The sequence below is a fragment of the Camelus bactrianus genome, chromosome 1 (assembly GCF_048773025.1).
Source record: "Camelus bactrianus isolate YW-2024 breed Bactrian camel chromosome 1, ASM4877302v1, whole genome shotgun sequence".
NCBI lineage: Eukaryota > Metazoa > Chordata > Mammalia > Artiodactyla > Camelidae > Camelus > Camelus bactrianus.
This window is the reverse complement of record NC_133539.1, coordinates 9,284,881-9,292,491: the sequence shown is the minus strand read 5'-3', so window position 1 is coordinate 9,292,491 and position 7,611 is coordinate 9,284,881. Positions and strand designations below refer to the sequence as shown.

Below are 7,611 nucleotides of genomic sequence, written 5' to 3'. Positions count from 1 at the left end.
CCCTCGGGAACTTCTTGCAGGCGCCAAACACTGTCACTGAGACAGCCTTGCTCTCCAGGTGAACCGCTCTTCAGTAAAGTCACATCTGGAGTCTGAAGACACTACTCCTGGAGGTGAGAGAGGAAGATGTGACGTAAAAGTGTCTTCTCAAGGGCCTTCAGCATCGAGCAGGAATCAGGACTTCTGAAGCATAATTCCACTGACCAAGGACGTGCACAAAAATCACCAAATGAAACCCAGAAGAGTGGATGAGCCCCCAGCCACCATGTGACCCTCAAACTCACCATCTCACTGTTCCTCGGGACCACTCTCTGAGTTGTTTTACTGATGGGGAAACAAATTCAAAGAAGTGGAGTAGGCGCCCCCAGGCCTGTGCAGCACCAGCCCTGGGGTTCCACCCATCACACCGCCTGGGATCATTAAGTCTGTGTTTCTTTGAGTGAGTGGGTGAATGAACCAGGGCCCTCCCCAAGTTTCCAAAACAACGCACCCCAGATGTGATGGCTGGAGGGGAGGGAAGGCAACATGCAGAAGAGCTTGAGGGAGGTTTTGATTCGTGTCCAAGAGCTCAGCGATGTAGACGGTCCCTAGGAACCGCCCGAAGATGAAACTCCACGATTCTATACGTGGCCCCCCAGCTTCCCCTGTTTCCCTACACCAGGATGGTTCTGCATCCTCTCTGAGAGCCAGGGGCTCCACGGGCTCACACCTGCACCCCCCGGCCTCGAGACGTGCCCTCTCCCTGACCTGTTCTTCCCAGCAACAAGAACTGGGGCCTCTTCAAGGGCAGGGCTCTGGCTGCCTTCCAGACAAGCCTGTGACAAGAAGAGAGCCCGTGGGACGCCATCCAACTCGGAACAAGGGAGCGGCGGGTGGGCGGCTGGTGGGGCTTCCAGGGTCCACGGAGCTCTCTTTGTACTTTAAATCAGTCTATGATTGTCTTGTGTGCTCTGAAACTCAGCCTTCCTTTTTAAGGAAAAACGATGCATTTTATTAAAAAAAAAAAAACAAAATAAAACCAAAACCAGCCAGCAAGTATAGTCTTTAGAAGAAACAAATTACAGCAGGTAGAGATTAGTGCAGGAGCACTGGAGAAGGCTGCACATCTTGGTAAATGCATGTGAATGTTTTAAAGTTGAAACCGGGCAGATTTCCAGGGGGTCTAATTGCTGCTTGGCAGGAAATCTACTGCAGTCAGATGAATTTAATAATACACACGAGCAGGCGAGAGAAGACCCAGAGATACTTCATGAATCATGCTTTCCCCTTTGGGGCAATTCTGTGTCTTGGTTTTAAAGTGACTAGCTAACTCATTCATTCATTCATCAAACATTTATTAATAACATACAACATGACAAGCAACTGTGCTGGGAACTGGTGATACTGAGACAGTTCCTTTGTTTCTTCATCTGAAAAGATCAGAGGTTAGTTGGAAGGAGTCAACCTCCGCTGAAAGGCTATTTGGGAGGAGCAGGCAGAGCACAGGGGATTTTGGGGGCAGTGGAACCACTCTGGATGATACTGTCATGGTGGGTATGTCATTATCCATTTGTCCAAACCCAGAGAATGAACGATATCAAGAGTGAATCCTAATGTGAAGTATGGATGGTGGGTGATCATGATGTGTCAGGGTAGGTGCATCCGTCGTAAGAAATGCATCGATCGCTCTGGTGGGGGATGCTGATAACGGGGTGCACATGTGGCGTTGCGGTACAAGGGAAACCTCTGTACCTTCTGCTCAATTTTACTGTGAACATAAAACTCTTCTAAAACATAAAGTCTATTTTAAAATAATTAAGGCTATCGGAAGGACTGGAAAGGGTCTGCGCGATGCATAAGTGGGTGAGGCATCCTGGACGGAGCCAACACCAGATTCCATCACACAGCACACTGCGTTCTGGGGACCCCAAGTGGTTCTGCACCCTGGCTTTGATGAGCTATGCTGGGGGATGGCAGGGACAGGGCAGGGTCCTAAGCAGGAGCAAATGAAAGGCCTTATTTGCAAAGTAAGGATTTTGAACTTTAAAGACAACCGGTAAGTGTGGAAGAGTTGTTAAAAGCAGCATAGGGAGGAGATTGCATAGGTCTTCAGAAAGATCATTCAGGGAGCAGACAAGAGGTAGACCAGAAGTCGCCGGAGCAGAACAGGAAGGCAAGGTCAGAGGCTGTTTCAGAAACCCAGGTAAGAGGCATTCTGAGTGAACTGAGGCAGTGACAGTGAGGATGGGAAAGTGGAAACAGATGTGAAATCTACAAAGCTGTAGCTGAATAAGTGAGGTTGAAAGAGAAGGTGGTGACAGCCTTTTCCTTGGATAGGATGGGGCAAAAGACAGATGGCAAGTGCAGGAATAAAGACAATGGCTAGGATTTGGAACCACAGAGCTTGAAATGCCTGCAAGTATCTGAGGGGAAGGTCCCCTAGGAAGGTGGCTAGCCGGATGGAAACAGGAGATGTTACATTGTCCTTGACCCTGCATCTCTGACTACTTACCTCATGATCCCCACCCCCCAAATATACATAATTTAGGTAACTAAATGAGGACATCATACTGGACTCCATGTTACATGAGTAGCCAGGATGGGCACAGTCTGAAAAAGAAATTTCTATATATTTGATCTGGAAATAAGTCACAACATTAGATTGAGAAAGTCCAGGAACAGAAGGGGCACCAGCATTATCTTGCAGGAGGAAATTAAGGAATGTATTACATCGTAGGTTAGTAGGTCTTCTGCTGTGAGTAGCAATTAGCCAGACCCCCTGGAAATCTGAGACAGACCGAACTACCCATTCTTATCATCTCTCTATTAGGTCCAGTAAGTAATAAGATAGCCAGTGCCCCATCTGAAGCTACTGGACAATCATTTTTGAGGCCATTTAAAGTACTAGCGATGTAACGTACAACATGAATGATACAATTATTACTGCTGTATGTTATATATGAAAGTTGCTAAGAGTAAATCCTAAGAGTTCTCATCACCAGGAAAAAACTTTTCTTTTTCTTCTCTTGTATCTGTATGATGGATGTGCACTAAAGTCAAATCATTATGCTGTACACCTTAAACTTACACAGTGCTGTATGTCACTTAGATCTCAACAAAACTGGAAGAAAAACAATGTTTAATAAAGTAAAATGGGCCATTTAATTGAAGCCACTGACAAGTGAAGTTCACTGTCTACGACAACTGAACTGGTTGTGTAACAGCAAGACTGCCAGGCAGGTTGCTGTCACAGGGCAGCAGGTAGACTGGACCGACCAGCCCTATTCTAGGGCCAAGCCCTGGCACCTGCTCCAATCCTGGTGGGTCCCATTTGGGCCCTGGGGCGGTGGGCTTGCCCAGAGAGGGCAAAGTCTTTCTAGACAGAAGTAATGCTTCCTGAGGGTTAGCCAAGAATCTCCTGAACCCAGTGGGTCCTCCGAGAGTTGCATGCTGGCCAGAGTGACTTTACAGGAGCCTGGGACACATTACAACACATTCCCAAGAGTGGGCTGTGTGTGTCTCTGCTGACAGCGCCTTGGCCACCAGCCTCTGCTGGCCACGCCGTCGGGCTGCGTTCACGCTAATGCCATGCACAGAGTAGAAGTGGGTTTCCAGTCCCAACTGTAACACTTGACTAGTCGTGTGACCCCAGGCAAGGGGCACCTAGCCTTTGGGCCCCAGGTTCTCCACCTGAAGAACAATAAAAACAGTAGGCAGGCAACCAAACCACCCCCCACACACAACCCCAATCCCCCCCAAAAAAACAGCAAATAAGAAAATGTGATTCTCAAATGTTTCTCTGAACCTCAAATTTAGAGATTTTTAGGCTGGGTGTATAGGAATCACTTGAGGAGCTTGTTAGAAATTTAGCACTAAAGACAGAGGCCAGGTCGCTGGTGCTGGGACTGGGGAAGTTCTGGGGCGTCTGTATGTGGAATCAGCTCTCTAGGTGATTCTGGTAAACAGCCAGATTTGGGAGCCGCTGGATTACATGATTACTAAGTCTCTCCCAGCACGTACACTGTATGACTCAATGCATGTATCTAATCAGCGCTCATGACCAGTTCAATGACCGTGACCCCAAACCCAGCACAGTGTAGCTGCGTTACTCAGACATTGCTTACACTTGCTGATGAATAGCTCTTTGCTTTACAGAAAACAGAATAAGACAAAATTAGTCAGGGGTCCTAAAATAGATCTGGTCTCTCATTTCTCTTGAATGAATTTACTAAAACTGAAAAGAATGTCAGCCACGAATGTCCCTGAGCTCAAAGGAGGGAGGTGGGGGGTTGGCAGGTCGGGGGCCATGAGCTCTGATTCCACCAGGACGGCTGATTTGCAGGGATGACCCTGAGCAGAATTTTTGCTTTTATCTTTTAAATTGCCTTTCGACTCTGTAAAGTAGAAGTAACCACCGCCAATCTGTCTCCCGGGGCTCTTGGGAAGAATCCATAAGGAATCTGTTATCAAGCTGACTTTTACAACTGACACCAAGCGTCAGGGAACACCAGGGAGAAAGTCACATGGCACTACTTCCAGACCCAAAGCGTCTGCACCGCCGTTACACCGACAGCTCAAAATAAGAGAACCTGACCAAGAATTCCCAAGGAGGAAGGAGACGGCCCTGTTTGTTTTGCTTTCACAGGTAAGGCAAGTCCAGCTTCAGAACCACAAGAGCCTGCTTATCTACCTTCAAGCGTGTTGGAAACGGGGCCGGTCTGCACGGCCTGGTCAGCAGTTGCAACTTCCTCTCCCAAACGTGCTGGCATTCGCCCTGAAGCAAGCAGGGTCAGCGTGGATGGAAAGAATGACAGCGTGTCCTTCCATCTTCTTGAGGCTCTGGCTGATATGGAAACCGGCTGGCGCAGGCGGCAGTGGAAAGTATGAATCCATTCTTGCCTGGGGTTGAGTGACTGAAGAATAATCAGATCGGGGCTCGTGTTCAAATATCACTGCAGCTCACTTGTCAGGCTGTTATCCAGTCACGTCCTTCGGGGCTGCAGGAATTATGCGCTGCAGCTCGGAGCAGCTGGAGAGACGGCGCCTGCAACAGCGGGTGGGGGCTGAGGTCATGAGAACCAAGGTGGGGCGGTGAGGTGCTGGCGGTGCTTCTCGCCTCCCATTGCCCAGCACAGTTCTGGAAGCTTCTCCAAGGCCACTCACCTTGGTGGGAGCCTCACTGTGATCCTAGGAGGTGTGCAGTATTTGCCCCGCTTTATCCTCATAGAGTTGAAAGGCAATTAATCTGAGGCTGCACAGAGCAGGGACCCCAAGCCCAGGCCCTTTGAGTCTGAAGCCTGAGACCTGGGAGCTTCCCACCACGCACATGTGTCACATGCACATTCACAGGTGCAGAAGCTCCTTGTAAGTCAAGGGAAAGCAGAGAGAAGTATGGGACACAGGGGTGTTTGTGAAAAGGACAGGTAGGGAGGAGGGAGCGGAGTTTTAGGCCAAAACTTCAAATATGGCTTTTAAACAAGCACTCAGAGAAGAACCCCCCTGCCAAACAGATGTACTGAGCAGTGAGTCCTGAGTTCTAGGCCCTTCTGGGGACAGGCTCAGGGTCGCCCCGGAGATGTCTTCGTCTCTGTGGGAAAGAGCAACTGGACACGTGTTCCAGCTGGAGGGTTTAAGTAGCCAGTGTTTGGGCCTCCCCTGTAATTCTGTCAGAGTCTCAGGATGGAAAGTTGCTTAGTCCTGCGTCCCAGTCAACTTAAGACACTGTTTCTAGGGTCCTGACTGTCTCTGCTCAGACAGCTCCAGGACTGGGCAGAGCAAGGAAGGGAGGAGTAAAGGCTTCTTAAAAACAGAACAAAGCAAAATTGAGTATCTCTGGAAGTCAGAAAATAAGTTGAGCTTGCCCCCTTAAAGGTCTTTTCAGGAGGGGAGGGTATAACCCAGTGTTAGAGCGCATGCTTAGCAGGCACCAGGTCCTGGGCTCAATCCCCAGCACCTCCATCAATCAATCAGTCAACCTAATTTAGCTCCCCTCAAAACAAAACAAAAAATTTTTTTAAAAGATCTTTTCAATCTGAGAAAGTATTATTCATACCCTCTCCTTCCTCTTACTTGAAAAGTTTTCTCAAACAGGAGAAAAGAGGAAGGGGAAATTCCATCCCCCGCAAGCCCCCAACTCTCCTCACACCGTTTGCTAAATTCTGATCACGGAAGTCAAGAGCCCCAAAGGAAAGGAGTGGCCATTCCCAGACGGCAGTCCCATTATATGTGACAAAAATCCCTAAGAATGAAAAGTCTCTATTGTTTACAGAACCTAAAAAATATTAAACACAGTTAGGATACCTCACATGACAGTTTCAGTAGAGTATTTATGGGAAAAAAAAATAAGTGAGGAAGATGGGTCAGTGGTCTGCACGTCGGCTGAGCAAGACAGTGGGCAGGGCAGCTCCCGGGGCTCTGCTTCCTTCCTGCAGAGCGGGCACCACTCTCTTAAGGTCCGAGAATTAGAGACCAGACTGCCCGTGACCTCCCAGCTCTGACTTTGTTATCAAAATGCCAACAGGGCTGCTCTCCTGCAAGCTGGGTGAGTCATTAGTCCTGCAGGTGATTTCTCAAGGAATGGTCCCAGGCGCGGCATGCTCTGGGTGGGACTGGGAACAGTGCGGGTCTCCCCCTGTGACCTCTTAGGATTGGGGGGGAAAGGGTCTGTGCTCACTGGCGAAGGCGCTCTGCCTTCTCGGCCTTTGACCGCAGGTTCCCATGAGCCCCGGATTTTCAGTTACGACTCCTGCCTATTTACAAGCAGACACTGCTCTAGGTGCTGGGAACGAGTGGTCAGGAGGACGGAAGCCTTCAGGAAGCTCCCATTTCAGCATAGAGAGGAAATAAGCAGTTATGTACCCGGATGTCTGGGAGCGACAAGGGGTCTGAAGGCGACTGTGAGGACAGATGGGAAGGGGGTGGGGGACAGTGCACCAGTTTAGCCAGGGGCTCAAGGAAGATCCTGGAGGAGGTGACATCTGGGCAGAGACCTAGAAGACAGGGAGTAAGCCCCGTGTGTTGATCGGGAAGAATTTTCCAGGGTTCCAGACCTTTGCGGGAGGGACCGTACTTGGCACACTGGAGAACTCACAACAAGGGCATGATCCAAGTGGAGACTTGGGGGGAGGCAGACGGCGGCCAGTTCATGGACAACTTCACGGGCCCAGAAAAGCATTCTGGAGCTTGTGCTGCCTGTGCTGGGATGCAGCTGGAGAATTCTGAGCGAAGAGAGTGACCGGATTGGACTTCTGTTTTAAAAACACCACTGGCTGCTATGTGGAGAGCTGGAGTTCTAGCAGGGGGCAAAGGTAGAGGCGAGGATTCGGAGGCCATTGCAATAATCCAGGGAATCAACGATCCTGGGTTAGATGAGGGAGTAGGAGCTGGAGGGCAGGTGAACTCAGAGCATCTTCTGACAAGACACCCGAAGACCCTGCACCTGGGCTGGACGTGAGGCTTGGGGAAAGGAGTCGGGTGGCTGCCATTTTAGAGCATCAAAGGGAGAACACCTCTTGCTTGTTTTAGGAACCACGGTGCTAATAAATTCCTGCAGATTCTTCCCCCCAGCTTTACTGAGGTTTAATTGACCGCAGAAGTTGTACATATTTAAGGTGCACAACATGATGGATTGAC

At 49.5% G+C, this 7,611-nt stretch overlaps 1 protein-coding gene across 1 annotated transcript in view; it reads right to left on the bottom strand.

Moving 5' to 3' along the window:
* The window catches only part of RCAN1 (regulator of calcineurin 1), a 90,470-nt gene that overhangs the window by 55,565 nt on the left and 27,294 nt on the right, over positions 1-7,611 (bottom strand). The window lies entirely within an intron of this gene.